At 45.8% G+C, this 19956-nt stretch overlaps 1 protein-coding gene across 1 annotated transcript in view; it reads left to right on the forward strand.

The window, feature by feature from the left end:
• Positions 1-12245: 12245 nt before the first annotated feature.
• Positions 12246-19956, forward strand: part of LOC119652455 (heterogeneous nuclear ribonucleoprotein R) — a 217325-nt gene continuing 209614 nt past the window's right edge. Inside the window, exon 1 of the mRNA XM_038056606.1 lies at positions 12246-13126. The gene's annotated coding sequence lies outside the window, so the exon portion shown is untranslated. The remainder of the gene's footprint in view (positions 13127-19956) is intronic.

Here is a 19956-nt window from a genome sequence, read left to right on the forward strand (position 1 = left end):
GTTCACTCTTCATCGAGAAACTTTTTCGAGGCTACTACTTAGGACGCAGGTAATATGACAGCTTGGGAGTCAGAACTATTTGCTTAGGCACCTCGGAACGCCACTCCCTGTATCGTATCATGCGGCTTTGGGACTGTCATCATGTGTACCCCTTGTATATCATCCCCGGCACATGTACAGTTGCGTTTCCCCCTATCCTGGCAAGTCCTAAGCCAGTCCTCAATTCTTTACTGCTCCTCACGAGTGAGTATTATCCCCGGAAATACTTTCGGCAGCATGGCCAGTTGAATGCTCTTCACCGCATTAGCGAGGCTAACGGTGGGTGTCCTGACTCCTGCCTTCACCCCTGACCTCTCCGAGATTTCCCCTTTCTTGAACTCGGGTTTAGATCTCTTGGGAGCATTTCACTCTTGCACGCTGATTTCCGCTACTCCTCGCTTTCTTGGCTCTAATGTTGAAGGCTTAGGTGTGTCGCGAGCCTTCTTAAAGGACTCCTCTGGTTTCAAGCCGTCCTTCAGATAACGCAGATACCATTTAGCACGTACCCACGAGACCTGCCTCCTTTCTGACGTCCAATATGGTGTCCTCAGAAGTACCTTTGCTCGTCCCTGCTTTTTGAGAATCAATGTTGACCTTGTCTCCACTGCTTGACCTCCCAATTTATCCCTTCTTGGATGTGCTAACCTGGCTCTCAGTGTTACGGATATATGTCTACGCCTGGTTTGCCAATTTGTGTGCGATACGGGATCCCGCTCGTTTATTATTTTGATTTGTTGATTTGTTGTATTGTATTACTCATATGATTCCCACGAGTATGGGGATTAGGAGTTCCGTCGAAACATAACCCCTCCTAGCACGGTAAGGTTAGGCATACTCGGGAAATCGAAGGAAAATAAAAACCGTGGTTGAACTAAGGTCGTGAACAAGAAAAGAGACGAGAAACCAAAGATGCGAATTCGCCCGGAGGCAATTGTAATCTCCAGCAAAGGACATCTAAGGTATGCGGAGATACTGAAGAAGGTGAAATCTGACCCCGACCTAAAAGACCTAGGCGGAAATGTCAGCAAAATCCGGAGGACCCAGAAAGGGGATCTCATGTTTGAGCTGGAATAATCCAGCGTGGGGAAAACTGACGGCTTTCGTAACCAAGTTTTAAACTCACTTGGGGAGAATGTCGCGGTTCGTTCCCAAAAACATGAGATCTATATGGAGTGCAAGGATCTCGATGAGGTAACATCAAGAGAAAAAAGGACATATTGCCAAGGAGTGCAATAGAGACCCCAAATGCATTTTGTACGAAGAAAAGGAATACGAATCCGCGATGGGAATTGCTATCATTAGTGAACCGTACAGAAATCTTGACTGGTGGAGCGGCGTTATGGGCGTGCGGTCGCCAAGCCATTCAATATAGCATGCATCAGGCGGCTAGTGGCTTTGTGTGGGCGAAAATAAGCGGTATATTTACACACTTGCTGAGTTTGAAGAACTGTTAGATGATCTTGTTCACGATGCAAAGGGACGAGGTCCAAAGGTGATAGTCGATGACTTTAATGCGTAGACTATCGAGTGGGGCAACAAAGAGACTAACGCAAGGGGACGGTGCTTATTAGAAGCCTTCGCCCAGTTGGATGTGGTTCTGGCCAACGAAGGCAACATAAACACTTATCGGAAAGGGGGAACTGGTTCAATTATAGATCTGACTTTTGTCAGCCCTGCATTAGCACGTGTCATGTCCTGGCAAGTTAGCGAAGATTTCACGTACAGCGACCACCAGGCAATCACCTTTGAACTAAGGATGGAGCCACAAGGCAGGAGACCCGCACCCCGGAAGCCAAAATCCAGAAGAACATCAGGATGGTCTGCCAAAGCGATGGATGACCAGATATTCGTGGAGGTGTGGCTAGACTTGCCTAGCAATGCAGGCACCTCCACGGGTAGAGCACTCCATGTCACACAGAGCATCTCTAAAACATGTGACGCGTCGATGTCTAGGAGATGTTCATTCTTCACTAGAAGACCCAATTATTGGTGGAATAGTGAAATTGCCAGTCTTCGATTGATTTGCGGCAGAGCCAAACGAACGGCTCAAAGAGCAATAGGTAGGATCGATCAAGGGCAAAAGGAGCATGCCTATAGGGAAGCCCGCAAGAACCTCGCTGGAGATCTGCAGTCGAATAGGCGACAGCAAAGCCCCGGATCTAGACGGCATACCGAATAAGGCCCTCAAACTTGCCGTCAAATGCAGACTGGATATGTTCGCGGAAGCGGCAGAAGCTGGTGCTGCTGCCTAAGGCTGGCAAACCGCTAGGGGAACCGTCCTCCTATAGGCCCATATGTCTTCTAGACACTATTTATTTATTTATTTAATTAACGGACAACAAACAGAGAGAATTCCAATTAATTATTGTCCTCAGGAGGAGGAGAAAGCAAAAAACTTATCCTACGTTTAAAACTACTTAAATTAGGGAAATTAAAAGGACCAAGCTGTTTTGCATTATAATTCCGGCAAAGCCTGGGAATCGGGGAATGAAAATAGACTTCGAGCTCCGCGAAGGGCACGTTGAAAATATCTGCGTTACGTGTGTTATGAGACGCAGGACGGCAGGTGATCTCGTCAGCGGCGGAGCAGTCCATCAGGCCCGAGGAAAGTTTAAAGAATGTGCATAGTCCAGACAGGATCTACGCTGCTGTAGGAAGGGAAGGTTTAGAAAACGGAGGCGGGAGGGGTAATCCACACGAGGGAAGCTGTTCTTAAAGAAGACAGAACGGGTGAATTTACGTTGCACATTTTCAAGGGCAAGACAATCACAGTTACGAGTGGGTGACCAGATCACGGAGCAATACTCGAGGGTATTCCTCACAAGGGAATTGAAGAGAGCTAAGGAGGGTTGAATGGAGTCAAAATCAGAGGAGGAACGAAGAATAAAGCCTGACAATTTTGCTGCTCGATTGATGACATCGAGGCAATGGGTGTCAAAGCGGAGCTTATTGTCGAAAGTGACTCCGAGGTCTTAAGTGGAATTTAAGCAGGATAAGGAATGTCCGTTAAGCGAGTAGGAGAAAGAAGTGGATGAGGATTTTACGGAGTAGCACATAGAGTGACACTTTCAGACGTTTAGCGCTAAACCATTAGTCGAGCACCAACGAACCAGAGTGTCCAGGTTATTCTGAAGGGAAACACAGTCCATAGGCGACGATATAGCGGAAAACAGCTTAAGGTCGTCTGCATAGAGCAAACAGGGACAAGTAAGGTCGTTAATAAAAAATAAAAATAGCAAAGGACCCAGAATAGACCCCTGTGGGACGCCAGAAGAGGGGGAGAAGAAGCGGGAAGTACAGCCGTCAAAAAAGACGCGGCAGGATCGGTTGGAAAGGTATGAGGTAAACCATAAAACAAGTGGTATGGGAACGTTTAGGGACGAGAGTTTGGATAGAAGTATCTTGTGATTTACAGTGTCGAAGGCTTTCGCGAAGTCAGTGTAAATGGTATGCAGTTCTTGCCGTGAATTTAGACATTTGGCGACAAAGTTAGTAAAGTCAAGTAGGTTGGAGGCAGTGGACCTACGTTTAACGAAGCCGTGTTGTTCTTTCACTATGTGTTGGCCAAAGTGCGCGGACAACCAGTCGCTGACATATCTTTCCAGGATTTTGGAACAGGAGGAGAGGAGGGAAATGGGACGGTAATTCTCGGCAAGCGAACGATCGCCACTTTTGTGAATGGGGATAATGAGAGCCTCTTTCCATAAGCTAGGAAAATGATTCTCTTCGAGGCTTTTGTTGAAAATAAGAGACAGGGGAAGGGAGATGGACTTACCAGTTTTGATCAAAAAGAGGTTTGGAAGACCATCGTAGCCAGGTCCGACCTTGGCATCAAGTTCGCCAATGAGGTATTCGACAAGGATAGGAGTATTATTATTATTCTGTTAAGGGAAAGTCGCACCGCGTCCTTGAAGAACTATTGTGCCCCTTTTACTGGTTATAGTGTACCTGTTGATCATAGTATCTCAAGCAGGCCTGTAACCGTTAGGAACTTTAGTATGTTCCCCACTTCCAGAAGTTTCAGCTTTGCATCTGGTATTAAGTGTTCTCCCAGATGTATCGACCTACTTTGCACAAGTGCCGGACACTGTCCCAGGACGTGCATAGAGGTTTCGTCCTCCTCCTCACAGAACCTGCAGGCAATGTCCGTAGATATCCCCAGCTTCCCTAGGTGGTAGTTCAGCCGACAATGACCAGTGAGAATTCCCACTATGATTCGAAGGTTCTTTTTGGTGAGGTTTAAGCAATCCTTTGTGCGCATGGGTTCGTATCCCCCAATTAGCACCCTGGACTGCTCCATCCCTGGTAGGCCCGCCCAATATAGTTCTCTCAACCGTTTCTCTTCGTTTATTAGATTCATAGCCATGAAACCGTTTCCGATTCCACAGAAGGGTTCTGGCCCGTGTAAAGGCATCCCTGCTCCCTTCTTGGCTAGTTCATCCGCTGCCTCATTGCCTTCCAGCCCAGCATGGCCTGGAACCCAAAGTATCCAGACCTTGTTGCACGAGCCGAGTGTATTCAGTCTCTCAAGGCATTCCCATACCAGTTTAGAGTTCACCTGGTTGGACCTAAGTGCCTTGATCGCTGCTTGGCTATCGGTGAGAATAGCTATGTTCTGCCCCCTGTAGTTCCTTTGCAGATTAAAGGAGGCACATTTGTCTATGGCGTAAATTTCCGCCTGGAATATGCTAGTGTACCTGCCCATTGGCTCAAAGTACATTTTCCTTGGACCAATGACACCGGCACCCGCTCCCTCTGCTGTGAGGGATCCGTCAGTGTACTAAGTAATCAGTTGCTGGTTTAAGCCGTATGTCGCAGCCACGCTCTCCCAGTTTGCCTTGTTACTCCAACGTGTTTCAAACTTCTTATCGAAGTGAAACCTCGTTGGCATGTTGTCTCTCGGTATCAGTAATTCGGGATAGCGCCTAGAAAGGATATCAATCTTCCTTCGATTTAGGCAGCTCCCCGCCTCACTCATGCTACCGGCCATCCTGAATATTGATCTCCTTGCCTGCATCTGTATGTGCAGATGGAGAGGGGTTAATCCCAGAAGGACCTCCAGGGATGCCGTTGGGCATGTTCTCATTGTCCCACTGATACACACGCAAGCCAGCCTTTGGAGCTTATGTAATTCCCTGGCTTGTGTACTGAGTTGGGTTCTTTCTGCCCAGATTACCGCTCCATAGGTAATCATTGGTCTTACTATTGCAGTATATATCCAAAGTAGTATCTTCGGGCTGCAACCCCATTTTTTTCCTGCTATGGATCTGCAAGTCATCAGAGCCCTCGTGGCTTTCCGACATGTGTCTTCCAAAGTAATTTTTGGTCTAGCGTGATTCCCAAATATTTGACCTCTGTTTCTCGTTTCACCTCCACATCATGTAATGTTATGGCTTTCAGGTGATCCAGCTTACGCCTCCTAGTGAATGGTACTATGGTGGTTTTGGTTGGGTTGATCCGCAGTCCCACCTTCCTGCACCAGGCACTAGTAACCCTTAATCCAGTTTGGATTCTATCACATAAAGTATCTTCATATTTGCCCCTACAGATTAGAACAATGTCGTCCGCGTAGTCCTGGACTTGTATTCCAGTATTAGTTAACACGTCCAGGAGTTCATCCACTACCATACTCCAAATCAGCGGCGATAGTACTCCACCCTGTGGACAGCCTTGAGTGGTGTTCATGATAATAGAATTTGTACCTGTTTGTACCTCTATTTGTCTGCTTTCTAGCATTTTGCCCATCCAGAGTGCCAGGGTGTTTCCCACTCCTTTGCGGCTCAGGGCATCCTGTATCCCTGTGTGCGATGTGTTGTCGAATGCTCCTTCGATATCCAAAAACGCGCACAGTACAATTTCTTTTGTTTCTATGGCGTCCCGTATTACCTCTGTTAGCTGATACAGAGCAGTTTCAGTTGACTTTCCTGCCCGGTAAGCGTGTTGACAGTGATGTAAGGGATTACGCTTTAGAACGTTAGTTCTAATATAGTTGTCTATGACCTTCTCCACTGTTTTGAGTACGAACGATGTTAGGCAGATTGGTCTGAAAGATTTAAGGTGAAAAGGATCCTTTTTACCCGCCTTCGGAATAAAGACCACTTTTGCCCGTCTCCATGCCCTTCGTATGTAACCCAGTGCCATGCTCCCCCTTACCACCCTCAGAAGAGACTCTAAGATAATTCCTAGGCCTCTCTTGATAAGTGCTGGGAAAATGCCATCTACTCCGGGAGATTTCATTGGTTGAAAGGTTCCCACTGCCCATCTTAGCCTAGCTTCTGAGCATACCTCTTTTGCTAGTTTCCAGCTCTCTTTCCTTCCCCTTTTATTCGTTGTTGGGGTGTCAGGCAGATTATTGTCGCCTGCCGCCGGGGGTAGGACCCCGGGAAATGAGTTCTGAGAAGCAGGTGTACCCTGTCCTCCTCATTCTCGGTGAATGTCCCATCTTCCTTTTTCAGGCAGACAGAGGATATTCCCCCGTCTTTGGCTACAGCCTTGTACAGCCTGGTTGCTTCTGTGATCTGTTCAATCCCTTCACAGAATTCCCTAAAGCTGTTCCGTTTCACTTCCCTGATGGCGTTGCTATACGCAGTCAGTGCATTTTTATACCTCCGCCAGTCCCCGGTTCGTTTTGCCCGGTTAAAGAGTTTTCGTACCTCCGTTCTCATTCTGGCTAAGTTCCTGTTCCACCATGGTACATCCCTTGATGACTTGACTGTCTTGGCCGGACAGTTGGCCTCATATGCGTCAATGACGATTGTGTTGAGGTCTTCCACCACCGTTTCTAATTCTAATTCGCTCCTGATGTCACCGCCCCCTTGAAGGTGGGCAATGTTGTTGCTCAGGTGCATTGTGTAGGATTCCCAATCCGTTCTCTTAGGATTCCTTATTATTCTTTTTATTTCGGAGTTACCCTCAATGTCGAATCTGATTATCCTGTGATCAGACATTGAGGGTTCATCCGACACCCTCCAATTCCTGACCATCCCATTCATAAGGGTATTTCCTAGAGTTATATCTAGTACCTCTTGTCTGGTGCTGGTCACAAATGTTGGAGTGTTCCCTACGTTGTATATTTCTAACTTATTACTAAGAATAAATTCGAGAAGGTACTCACCTCTACGATTAGTGTCACTGCTTCCCCACACTTCGTGGTGGGCGTTGGCATCGCAGCCGAGAAGAAGTGGTAACGCCCTCTCCTCGCAATACTCCGTCAGCTTTGCGACTTGTTGCGGTGGAGCCCGGCTCTCGTCTCCTGGAAAGTATCCCGATGCTACAACTACCTCTCGAGTGCTCCTCCCGGCTTCCAATGAGACTTGGATAGCCACAAGGTCCCCGGTTAAGAACTCTGAAAGACATATGTATTTTAAATTACGTTTGAGATTTATGCAAGCTCTTGGTTTTTCACAAGAGGAGTCCCAAATTACCTGCATGTCTCCTCCTTGCAGACCGCGAATCTGCCCCCGGTACACCCAAGGCTCCTGAGCCAGCACTATTCCAATGTTCTCCTCGGAATTTGCCCTTGCAATCACTGCAGATGCAGCTCTCGCATGGTGAAGGTTTATCTGGGCTATCCTAGTGCTGGCCATTGGCTCCGTTATTGTTTGGAGCTCTTCTCCACTGTCGGAGTGTCACCCTCCTCCTCTGACATGGCGCTTTCCTGTGCGTCGCTGTCCACCCCGAGCCCTAGGAGTCCTAGGTCTAGGTCGTCCAGCTTCTGTTCTTCACTGGGCAGCAGGTCTATTTCCCTGGTTGATCCAGTTCTTTCCGCCTCTATGGCTTCCGCGACTTCTTCAGGGACCTCAGTAAGTTTTCCACCCGATGCCTCCTCCGAGGTCTCTTTCCTTGGCTTTTCCTTGTGCACATGCACGGGTATGTTGCCAAATCGGTAGTTGATATGACAACTCCGACGTTTAATTGCCTCTAGGGATCGGTCATCTACCCCGATCGTGAGGAGTTTACCCTTTCCCTCCACCTTGCTTCTGAAGACTCTCCATAGTCGAGTATGGAGATCTTCGTTCTGAGCAATTAGGAGTCTCATAAGGTCTTATGTTACTATTGCCGCGGCCTTTGGGAGAAAAACTGTCACCATGTGGGCTCCTGGTATGTCATCTCCAGCACATGTTGACAGTTCCACCCCTTCCCAGCCTGGCAATCTAGGAATTATGGTTCTAACCCATTCTGCGGTACCTTCCGTCGCGCAGTCCACCAGTATAAGGCCTGGTCGAAAGCGTATCCCGGTGAACACCAGTTTCGACGTCCAACCCTTGATCATCTGCTTGACGACAAGTTCTTCAATGATTTCCTGTTCCTCCCGAGTGAGTATTTGCTCGGGAAACCTTTTTGGCAGTATGGCCAGTCGAATGCCCTTAATCGCACTAGCATAGCTAATGCCGGGCTTCCTGGGTCCTGCTTTGACTCCTGACCTGCCCGGGTTTTCTCCTCCCGTGGGTTCAGGTCTGGGTTTTTTGGGAGCATTCCCTTCATGCGGGCTGATCTCTGCTGCTCCCCGCTTTCTCGGCTCCGGTAGAGATGGCTTAGGTCTGTCCTGAGCCTTCTTAAGGGCCTCTTCTGGTTTCAGGCCTTCCTTCAGATAGCGCAGGTACCATTTAACCCCGGCGCCACTGAGACCTGTCTCCTTCCTGACGTCTGTTATATTTATCTCAGACGTGCTTTTGCTGGTCCCTGCTCTTTGAGCAGTGGTGTTCGTTGGCTGTAGTCCACGCAGTATACCAATGCTCACCTTGGATCCACTGCTTGACGTCCCAACTTCTCCCTTCTTGGGTGTAGTCACCTGGCTTTCAGTAATTCGGAGACGTGCCTCCGCCTGATTAACCAGTTTTGGTGCGGTACGGGGCCCCGCTTTTTTGATTTTTGTTTTCTTTTCTAGTTTTGTACTCATTTGATTCCCACGAGTATGGGGGTTGAGAGGTCCGCCGTGCCATAGCCTCCCGTAGCACGGTAAGATCTAACTTACTCACTGAGGCGACCAGGTATCAGTGAGGCTCCGTTCGAATACAGTCAGTTACCCCCGACTGCAAACTATCCAATGGGCACGGTTCGCATGACACCCTGGATTGGAGGAGGTGTTTTTCGACTCCCCAGTGTAGATCCGTAGCGTTTTGTTAATAGTAGGGTCACCTCGTACAGGGTGTGGCTATCACCACTCACTAACGGTCTTGGTAGACGAGAGGCTTGGCCCCCGAAAAGGCACACACCGTCCCAGAGGAGAGACAACTCATCCTTAGAGAAAGATAGGTTGGCCTCGGGGAGCTATGTTCCGCATCAGTCTATCCTGCAGTACACTGCTTGACCCCCAGGATAGGAGTAAGAAGGGGAATGGTAGGCGATGCGGGGCAGGCTACATCTACTATCGGGAGGGATTCGGAGGAAGGAGGACGAAAAGTAGCAGCAGGGTAAATCACAAGATCGTTGGGGGGAGTTAGCTGAGCACTATGGGGAAAATGTTGGAGCTATAGGCTACTCCCTACCGTCGAGAGCCTAGGGGGCCTTTTAGATAGGCAGTATGGGTTCCGTAAAGCCAGATCAACCATTGATGCCATCAAAATGGTTACTGGCTTGGCCGAAAATGCAATTCACGGAAGGGGTTGCACCAGCAAATATTGTGTTGTGGTCACCCTGGATGTGAAGAACTCTCGGCCATTTGGAACCTTATACGAAAGTCTCTGGCGACGATTGATGTTCCCACCTACCTCACCGCTATTATAGATAGCTATTTGCATGAGCGAACACTCTGGTATAATACCGATGATGGACCTAAAGAGTACGTTGTCTCCGCGGGTGTCCCACAGAGCTCTGTACTGAGCCCACTACTGTGGAATATCATGTACAATTATGTGCTTAACCTTCCGGTTCCGGAGGAGGCCACGGTGGTGGGTTACGCCAATGACATAGCACTGGTTGTCGTCGCAAAGAATCTCGAGGATGCTGAGTTGTACTCAAGCGAAGCAATCAGTGTTGTTAAGGCTTGGGTAGAGAATGCTGGACTGGCACTCGCTGAGAAAAAGACCGAAGCGGTCCTCATCACTAAGCGCCGCAAAAGAAATTACGCCTGCATTAGAATCAGGAATCGTATCATCACTTCCAAGCCGGCCATCAAATACTTGGGGGTGATGATAGACGAAAAATTCAATTTTAAGCAGCACATAGAGCACACTTGTAAAAAAGCATCCATCACTAGTATGGCTCTCGGAAGGGTAATGCCGAACGTAGGAGGCCCGCGGCATACTTGCAGGGTGCTTATAGCCAGGGTGGTGAGTTCTATTATGCTGTATGCAGTCCCAGTTTGGGGAAACGCGCTGCAGGTTTTAGGCACTGCATATAAACTGACCGTTGACAATTTCTCCTATCTAGGGTCGAAAATCACAACCGATAACAACTACGATGATGAAATCCGCGCACGGTTGTTATCAGCCAACAGAGCCTATTTCAGCTTACAAAGACTGTTCCGCTCGAAACGTCTCACCATAGGGTCAAAGCTCTTACTGTACAAAACAATGATCTTGCCAGCCCTCATGTATTCCTCGGAAACTTGTGTTCTTAGCAGGAAAAATTGCGAACTCTTGGCCGCGTTCGAGAGAAGAATCCTGCGAAGAATTTTTGGCCCCCTACATGAGAATGGACGATTCCGTAGCCTACACAATGACGAAATCTATGAGCGATACCATGACCGTCCGGTTGTGGATAAAATCCGGCTCAATAGGTTACAGTGGGCGGGTCACTTAATCCGTATGGATGAAGATGATCCCACCCGGAAAGTCTATAAGGGCAATATCTATGGTAGAAAAAGAAGACGAGGCAGACCCTGCCTAAGATGGAGCGATGGCGTAGGTCAGGATGCCAGACAGCTTTTAGGGATACCGAATTGGTAGACCTCGGCGCAAAACCGGGATGTCTGGAGTTCCTTATTAAGGCAGGCCTAGACCGGATACCGGTTGTTGCGCCGTTGATGATAATGATATAAACTGAGTACGATTTACAGAAGAAGAGTCTTAAGAGTGTGTTCTGTCTTCAGGACCGTTTCAGACGATGCAGCGTTTGTCATATCGGGAATGATGCCAATTGACATCCTGGCAACCGAAATGATGAACATTTATAACACCAGGCCCATCTCTCCCTTATCGCAGGTGAAAAAAAGCCGAAAGAGAGGGACCCATAAGCAGATGGCAACAGCGATGGGACCAGTCAGAAAAGGGTCATTGGTCGTTGATCCCTTCCATCAGGGAGTGGCTGGAGAGAAAGCATGGGGAGATCAATTATAATCTCACCCAGTTTTTCACCGGCCATGGAGGATACCGTCAATACCTGTACAGGTTTAAATTGGACACCAGACCTAATTGTCCAAACTGCGACGGGGTCCCAGAGGACCCAGCGCACGTATTCTTCCAATGTCCTAGGTTCGTGGAAGAAAGAAGGAACCTAGAGGAAACTCTAGGTAAAGTGCTATCACCGGAAAATTTTGTCCGGAGAATGGTAGCCTGTCAGGAAGACTGGGATGCGTAACGAACCCCGCGGATAAACGAAAGAAGACCTAGCTAAAGTAAGCTAACTCCGCCCCGTGATGTAATACCTAAAGGTTGTTCCACGGAGTAGGGGGGGATTCGGGGGTTGTTTTACCACCTCCTCAAAAAAAAAGAACAGTAAACCGATTTTAATAAGGTTTTGTGTTGTGTTTACACAAAACCTTAAAAGGAGATTAACTAACTCCGTTCTAAATTACATTTTTAAAGCGGTGTAATGGTGCGTGTCCAAACTGAGAGTGTACTCGAATTTATTTGGAACAAAAACCTTCGCTAGCTATTCAGAACTCATTATTCCAGTGTTTGAATTTACTAAGATTTGGTTTGAACCTTGGTAAGATGATTCGGACGAACCTGGTCTTCTTTCTAGCAACACTAGTGACATCACTTACGCAACACTCTAGAAAAGGAAACTAGAACGAATGTTATGCTTAGTGCCTTTGGTGACTCCAAAAATGTTTTAGTCGAGGCGCATACCGTCTTCATTCACATAGGAACTGGAATTCAGCTAAGACGTTGAATAAATTCATTCATCTTAGACACCCTCCTTTAAGAAATTCATTCAATGCCTTAACCACTTACCGAGTCACATTGCTATGGCGCGTTAATTTGAAATCTTTCTAATCCCAGCGAGCCATGCCCACATAAATTCTCGAATTTCGTAACCTATCCTCACTCATAGCATAACTGGCATAAAACAAAAAAAGCACGTTCAGTTCATTTCAAAAAACAATACCTAAAAAATTTCGTTTTCTAAAAATAATACAATCAGGTCAATTTTTTTTGGTGCTGTGAATTCCAGTCACAACAAAAACGATAACAAAAAAGAATATTAACCGGATAACTAAAGGAATTTCCCCGAGGAAGAAAGGATATCGAAAGAAAACCACACACCACTCATTTTTCTTATTTTCTTTTTGAAATATTAAAATAAAAAAAACTTCACACCGGGCCGTCGTCTTATGTGGTGTCAACTACTGAGATAAGGATATTCGAGAAAAAGGCTTAAAAATAGATTACATTACGGAAACGATTAACCGTAAGGACTTAAAGGACATACATATTTTTGTCTGTTACAATACAAAACTAGTGAAAAGCGAGAAGCTAAGCGACGGACGACGGTGTTCACGAATTGAACGGAAACCAATTGAATTTCGCTAACTTTAGACTTGAATTTTTGGACTTAGAGTGGTTTGTTGCGAAAATAACATCTAAAACTTAAAACCAAAAAAAATATTTAAATATTAGAAAACTTTGAATAAAAAAAACAAATATAATAATAAAAAATATAAAACTAATTTCAACTTTTGTCCGAGTGTTTGTTAAACTTTGTACTTTAATCTGTTCACATCGGGACGTGAACAATTGTGGAGAAATTGTGTTACCGACCCTTTCATCAGTGCCAACGTACGGCTGAATCGTATTTGTTTCCTTCAACAGTAGAAGACTATTTGTAGGTAGTAATTAGCATACCTCCGACCTGGTTATTGGTGTTACCGTGGAGCTCCTGTTAGATAAGATCATCACAACGACCGCCGGACTTAAACGCGGTAAGTACTAAAAGCCTTAATCACAATCTTATAGTTTTGAGTCATAAAATTCAACCAGAAACTTATTTTTTAAATTAATGTTTGTTTAATGTTTGTAAAATGACACCCAGTGTCGTTAGTCGTAACACACCCATCAACGTTTGTACGACTCTAAGACCTTCATTTTCTGAAACGTCCAGGTCAATTGTTTCCTTCACTTTTACCACTTTACCAGAGCCTTGTCATACTTGTTCGAAAGTCAGCTCTTTCTCTTCCTTAGCACTCAAACGATAAACACTACTGTATAGCTCCACTATACTGACTCGTGTATTTTCCTTCCTCTTCCTCTGAGCACTCGGACCTTAGTGGTCCATTGTACTCGATTCCCCCCGTCTAACGACATATCCCGGATTCGTTTATGTATCGCAGTATTTCCGTTAGCTGATGTGATGTTACCCTGTCTGATGCGCCCATTGGAAGGGCATTCACATAGAAAATGTTCCGTGGATTCCGTTTCATCTTGAATAATTTCTATTCTGACCATATGCCCAGCTAGCAAATTATGGCCAGTCAGAATGCCCACAAAATTTCTGCAAGTTTTCCTGCTTTTGGACAGGATAAACTTTGCAGTATGTTTGTTTGGTTCTGACAGGAAACGTTTGGTCTGTCAAGCAGCATTAAAGCTTCGCCACCTGTCATTATGGGAAGCTTGTTCCCAGTTTTTGAAAGCAGCATCAGCCAATGCTACCGACACCCCAATTGCTGGTTCCGGTTCGGACATGAGGAAAGTTGAAGCCTCTTTTACTAAGGCATCTGAGATTTCATTTCCCCCTACAACACAATGACCAGGTACGCTTTCTAAATTCCTGGACGATTTTTGAAGTGATCAAAGTACTACTCGCGCCTGTCCTTCAACCGCTCGTCAATCATCCAGGTTGACACCCTTAGGATCACATACGCTTCAGTCTGAAAGACCGTCGTGTATTGTTCCAAAGGAAAAGCCCACTTTTCGTTTTTATTCGAGAGGTAGGCTCCAGCTCCAGAACCCTCTTCTGTTTTTTCCGTATATCCCGCCACGCATTCCTCTCGGACTTCCAAGTTCTTTCTACGCTTCAGGATAACTTCATATCTTCTACCAAACAGATCTATGGGGATCTAAGAATCGGAAGGCATTGCAAAAACTAGCTTCAGTTCTCCCAATGACTCTTCCAATGCTCTGTGCCCCCACGTCCATTGTTTTCCCACAGATTTAATCGAATTAGTCTATGATCTGCTCTCACTGCAGTGCTCTGAATAAACAAATCCAAGGACTGCAAATTGAGTAATACATTCAAAGCTGCGCTGGATGTGGTGCTCATGGCACCGGTGACACCCAGACCCAGTTATACCACACTACGGATGCATAAGCGAGCATCCGCCTAATGATAGCAATATATATCTACATTACTACTGAGGCCTAATTCCCCATGTCGAGGCAAAGGCCCGCCTACACAGCCCATAAGCTGTGAGAGCTCGTTTCATCTTTACCTCTACATGTTTGCTCCAAAGAATCTTCTTATCAAGAAAAACTCCCAGATATTTCAATTCTTCGGAGAGTTGAAGAGTTGTACCCCGCATCTCTGGAAGGCAAAGACCATTTAGTTTCCACCTTTTTGTAAATAATACCATTGTGGGTTTTATTTGGATTTACTGAAAGTTCATGCCTGAGACACCAACCGACAATCAAATCAACGGGGCGTTGTGTATTTCTACACGCCACTCCAAGATCTCAACCGACACTCAGCACAGCCACGTCATCCGCATAAGCTTGAACGTGTATTGGCAGATTATGCAGTTCGCATAGTAGTGAGTTGATCAGCATACTCCACAGAAGTGGCGATAGCACACCTCTTTGAGGGTAGCCTTCCGTCACTTCCGTTGTTAGGTCGCGATCAACACCCACTTCAGCACACAGAAATCTCTGCGTTAGCATAGAGTAGATCCACTTTATTAGAATTTCATCAACACCATGCTCTCTGACGGCATCAAAGAGCCTTTCGAAGGGCACACAGTCAAAAGCCCCTTCAATGTCCACGAACACCCCCATCGCGTACTCACCCTTCAGAGTTGCATCCTCTATCTTTGAAACCAAAGAATGAAGAGCAGACTTACAGAATTTTCCACGTTGGTAAGAATGTTGGTTTTCATTTAGGGGGTGCGATCGTAGCGCCTTCTTGCGGATGTGACGCTCAACCAGTCTCTTCAGACATTTCAGCGAAAATGATGTTAAGCTGATTTGCCTAAAGTTCTTTGGATTTGAAAAATTATCTTTCCCACGCTTTGGTATGAAGACTACCTTCGCCTTCTGCCAAGAGGAAGGCACGTAACCCAGAGCAAGGCATCCTCGAAAAATATTTCTTAGAAGTTGCTCTAAGTGCTCTATACCCTCCTTTAGCATGGCTGGGTAGATGGCATCCATGCAAAGGGCTTTGAAGTGTTCAAGTGATAGTATAGCAGCTCTTGCCTTTTCATTGGTAACAGCCGCTATCGCAGTGTCCCAATTCCCCTTGCAACACCTTCGTGTTTAAGGGTTTGCAGAAACCGCCAATTAGCTTCTTCGCACTTATGAGACCTGTTTTCCCGGGTAATTTACTTCCAAGAGAGTCTCTATAGACTCAACTCTGGAGTTCATGCAAGTACCATCCGGTTTTGGCCGACCCATCCTTATTAAGGCTCTGCACAGCCTGGGAGTCTCCTTTTCACCTTTCAGTTCCTCACAGTATGCGCTATAAGAGTCCCGTTTCGAACTAGCAAGATAGCGAAGAATATCTTATAGATGGTATTCAGCAACGTGATTCCTCCGTAATTGCTGCACTGCGTGATATATCCCTTTTTATGTATGGGCCAGATAATGCCTAGCTGCCAGTCGTCAGGCATTAATTCACTGTCCCACACCTTGAGCATCAGTGGATGAACCACTTGTTGTAGTTGGTCACCTCCATATTTACCCAGTTCGGCTGTAATTCCATCGTCTCGTGGTGACTTATGATTTTCAAGCCGATGAATTGCACGGACTGCTTCTTCCATTCTTGATAGTCCATCATCTTCAGTTGGCGGGGCCTCCAACTCACCGATATTCTAATTGTTGAACAATTCATCAAAATACTCAACCCGTCGCTCGAATTATGCCCATTCGGTCGGAAGTCAGATTTCCTTCATTGTCTCGGCAGGATGAGCATCGAGATATATAAGGCTTCATCCTGCTGACTTTTTGGTAAAATTTCCGCGCTTAATGCAGTTGTGAGTTCTGTTCTGTTCTCCCAGGCTTCCCTTTTCTGACTGTGAAGTCGCGTTTCCACTCGACGGAGTTTGTGATGTACATCTAAGCGTGCCCGCATTCCTAGAGAGTTAAGCATTGCCCGGTATGCACCATTCTTCCGCTCCCTTGCTAGCTACATTTCAACTAGCCATTCCAACTTTTCTGGCGACTGGAGCCAAGTACGTTTTTAACAGTATCAATGATAACGCTCTTCAGGTGATTGTGAAGATCGTTTGTTGATGCTTCATCTCTAGGACATCTGTTAGCTGCGGTTATTGCCGCACCAATTTCTCTATTATAGGTGTTTTGTGGATGACTTCAGTATTCTCTCTGGTTGTCAAAGGTGGTGTTGTAACTCGAAGCCCGGAGCACCATGCCAACGAGATAGTGATCCGAGTTTATATCGGCCCCTCTATATGTTCTGATATTCATGTTGAGAGGTGGCGGCGTTCACTCAACACATGCTCAATTTAGTTGAAAGTGGTACCGTCTGGAAAAGTTCATGTATATTTTGTGGGCCACTTTCCGCGCAAACCCGAAACTTCCAACAAGCAATCAGCAGTCCGCTATCATTGGTATCATTATGTAAGCTGTGGGAGCAGGCATATCATCTGAATACGAGCTCGGTCCCTACTTGACTGGTAAAATCTCCTAGTATGATTTTGATATCATACTTGGGACGGGTTTAGAAGGTTCGCTCAGCTGTCTCGTAGAAGGTTAAAAAGGTTATTCCGTTTTCGTTGCCAAGTTCGTCATTGTAAACTTAATTCAGTCCGAGGCTCCCTTCGTGGCTTTGTAACATCGACTTTCCGTGGAGAATTGTCAACCCTACCTAACCCCCAGCCTTCCGTTTCTAGGCGCGGGAGATCTGCCTTCCTTCTTCTCCTGCAATTTCTCATTAATGAAGAACTCCCAGGGGTCGCCACGTGGATGTGGAGATAGGGTTTGGTAGTAGAGCTGTTGGTGTTGGTTCAGCAAGCGTTTCTCAGATTTTGTACTCCATCGTGGATACCAATCCACGTTTCACCCTGGGAGCTATATACTACCTTTTAACTGCTTGTTTCAAAACACTTGAACCTTTTTCAATTGGGTTGATATCAGGGAGTTGGGCAACCAAGGAAAAGCGGCGATGATTCGACTAGACAAAACCCCTTGACATATTTCTTGACATGGCAGAGTGCATTGCCTTGCTAATTGATTGCAGAATCTCCATCTTTCTCCATTTTTTGTTTAAATTTCAAAACACCATCGTGTAAAACATTTTAATATTGTTATTGGTTCTTGGTACCTTCCAGAAAGTGCAAGGGTTCAGAACTTCTGTTCACCACCACTCCCCAAAACACCACCGAATGAAGATATTTAAGTTTTTTAAACGCAAAAAGGGCAATATTTTCCTCCTGATCGTCATCAAATAGGAACAAACTGGTCGGTCAATGCTTTTAAAGTGGATTCATCACTAAACAGGAGATAAAAAACCAAAATTAACCGCAGCCACTTTTTATAATAGTAAATATTTTTAAATTACTTTTCACTGAAGTCCTACCTTTTCCCAATCAGCTTTTATTATATGGCTGCCTTTCGCCCCTTGGTAGGATATAGCGCGTCAACCATACCTACGCGTCATCGCCCTCGGTTACCTGAAATGCGCTTCAACTCCCCCCACGACTTCCCGAAACGCTCGTACTCCTCCTTTACTGTTCTGTGCCAAGTGTTCTCGGGGTAAGCCACTCGCCAGCTATCTTGAGAGAGTGGATTCCACTGCATGGCATAGATCGCAATGCAATTGTCGCCCCTCCTTAATATGTGACCTATCCACTGCCACTTCCGGCCTTCACAATTTGCCGCCTTTTGAATTTCAATGCACCGTATTGTTTGTAGGAGGAGGGGGAAGGAGTGATAGGGCCCGGAATAGAAAAACTTAACTGGATTAATTATGCAATTTTAAAATGGCAAATTTCGACAATTCTCCCATTCTTTGTGCGTCCAGTTTATTTTAGGCTAGTACGTTCCAGAACTGCATTCTTTTCGGAGTAATCAATTTGGATCTCCAATATGGCATGAATTTAGGAGTCAATTGCTCCCCAAATTAGCGCAGTTCGCCATCAAGTAAATGGGACCAACTCATACTATAATAGACTCCTCGCATAACAAAATGACTTTATGTTGTTTTACGCCAAAATAGTGGTTTGACCTGCCAAATTACCATTTAAAAAACCAACCAAAGCGGAAAAGAACACGCGGTAATTAGTTGACACTTCATGTAACGCTATGCGAGCAATTTGAATCTTATCTCCGTGAAAGCATCCGATTTAGTGTTTGTTACTTGTTACTTTCCAAGTAATCAATCAGTTGTTAACACGAAAGTACGTTTCTGGAAGATTCAAACCTTGGGCTGTTGGAATATTCCGCGGTATCTCTTCTCTTGTGACTTGATTTGAATGGATAATAGTGACAAAAAATTCTAACGCAATCGTATATTGTCAATTAAGTTTCGAGTTACGGTCTAAAAAAATATTAACTGACATTGAAATTATCCTCACAATTTAAACCTGACTCGAAAGAAATTGGATTCCGGCGGACGATGGCGATCCACTTCTTCCGAAAATCCCCATTCGGAACAGCCAAAAAAGCTTTCTGCGGGATTTCTGTGGAGCTATTTGAATATTTCATCGTCCTCCTTAGAGTTTTACGCGGGAAATTAACTTTTACCGTTTTATATTTTTGACTCAAGTTGTGACGTCACGTAACATAGCGCGCGATTTTCAGTTTGTTTGAATTTGGTTGAAATTTCAAAGGCAGATCATTTCAAACAGGCAATTTGTTCAAAAACGGGCCTTGAGAAATTTGTTAGATTATCACCATAGAAGAGATTTCCGTCATTAATGAAAATAAGGTGGGGAGTCTATTGGAGGGCTCTTCGCCGTCGCAAACCTTGATCGACATATAGCAGGCTGGTTTCCGCTCAGGATCTCCCTGCATTGCCAACATCAACGCTCTATGGTTCATTTGGGAACACTTCATCTGCTCTCCTTCGATTTCCAGAAAACTTTCGATAGCGAGAACACAGCGTATCTGGCGTGTTCTACGCGGGACGAGCATTGCAGAGAAACGAATAGCTATGTATTATCAAAGCGACATATGATGGCACGAAAAGCCGCGTGCTACACCAAGGTAAAATCTAGGAGGACTTTGAGGTCCAAAGCGGAGTCCTGACGAGCTGTATCTTGCCAACGATAGTGTTTATTGTTATCGGTGCCGTTCTTCATACTGCTTTGTCCGGAGGGCGCGCAGGAATTCAATGAACGATGACATCTTTCCTCAAGCACCTCGGCTACGCTAATGGCCTTGGTCAGATTGATCTGGATTTGGAAAGAGAGGCAAGTAGAGTTGGACTGAAGATAAACACCAACAAAACCAAACTTCTGAGTCTGACGGGTTATCGTACTCTATCTGCATTAATAGGAAAAGCATCGAAGACGTCTATATATATCCAAGGACTGAAAGCTGTGCAACGTATTAACAGTGCTTGATCCGCTTTCGCTCCCTGTCTGCC

Source organism: Hermetia illucens, chromosome 3 (genome assembly GCF_905115235.1).
Source record: "Hermetia illucens chromosome 3, iHerIll2.2.curated.20191125, whole genome shotgun sequence".
Classification (NCBI taxonomy): domain Eukaryota; kingdom Metazoa; phylum Arthropoda; class Insecta; order Diptera; family Stratiomyidae; genus Hermetia; species Hermetia illucens.